Genomic DNA, 334 nt, shown 5'->3' with positions numbered 1-334 from the left:
CTTGTGATGGAGGTACTGGCCACAAGGGAGATTCAGTACACAAAGTGGGTCAGTAATTGGAGTGAAAATCAGTATGGGGCTGCCCATGACTTCAGAGAGACAGAGTGGCTAGCCCTGGAGAGGAGCTAGGGAGCAATCCCAGGAAGCGGGTTCCCACAAAGAGAACCTGGAGATGACTGGAAAGTGGAGACAAATCTACCATGCTGGATTCTGGGTTTGGAAGGGCTCAAGAAAATGTCATGAAGACCCACACTGTAAAAATATATATCCCAGGAGAGCATCTTCAGACCATCAAGGCTGAACTGAGGCTTTTTTTTTTTTTTTTTTTTTTTTT

Source organism: Sapajus apella, unplaced genomic scaffold, assembly GCF_009761245.1.
Source record: "Sapajus apella isolate SASKATOON/1434 unplaced genomic scaffold, GSC_monkey_1.0 scaffold13, whole genome shotgun sequence".
NCBI classification, from domain to species: Eukaryota; Metazoa; Chordata; class Mammalia; order Primates; family Cebidae; genus Sapajus; species Sapajus apella.
Note: the sequence above shows the minus strand (reverse complement) of the source record.